Source organism: Tupaia chinensis, unplaced genomic scaffold (assembly GCF_000334495.1).
Source record: "Tupaia chinensis unplaced genomic scaffold, TupChi_1.0 Scaffold000192_1, whole genome shotgun sequence".
Taxonomy (NCBI): Eukaryota; Metazoa; Chordata; class Mammalia; order Scandentia; family Tupaiidae; genus Tupaia; species Tupaia belangeri.
In genome coordinates this window covers 1,277,637-1,278,245 of record NW_006159667.1, presented here as the reverse complement: position 1 = coordinate 1,278,245, position 609 = coordinate 1,277,637, and positions in this window count along the sequence as shown.

Genomic DNA, 609 nt, shown 5'->3' with positions numbered 1-609 from the left:
AACATATTCATGGGCTAGTAGGTGGCATGATAGTTAAGGTGCTACATCCCTCATGGCTGACTCTACAGTTCAAGTCTCAGACCTGGTGGCTTGAAAAACATGCTGGGTGTGTGTGTGTGTGTGTGTGTGTGTGTGCCCAAAATTCCAGAAGAATAGAGAAGAGACTGCACTATCGCCATCTCCCATGGAGGGAGATTTCTCTTTTCCAGCCAGCCAATGGAAGAGAAGTTAAGGCACTGGCCAACCACAGTTCAAGTCCCAGATCCAGCAGCTTGAAAAATCACACTGGGTGTGTGTGCATGCATGCCCCAAACCCCAAGAGGAGGATGGAAAGAGACTGCAGCGAGGCCACCCCTCCTGGAGTGGGGTAATTTCTCATTTGCCTTCTGTCTCTGTCTCTCTGCCTCTCACCAGCAAGCACACACACACAATAGTGGAAACCTGAAAAAAAAACATATTCATGGGCTAGTAGGTGGCATGATAGTTAAGGTGCTACATCCCTCATGGCTGACTCTACAGTTCAAGTCTCAGACCTGGTGGCTTGAAAAACATGCTGGGTGTGTGTGTGTGTGTGTGTGTGTGTGCCCAAAATTCCAGAAGAAAAGAGAA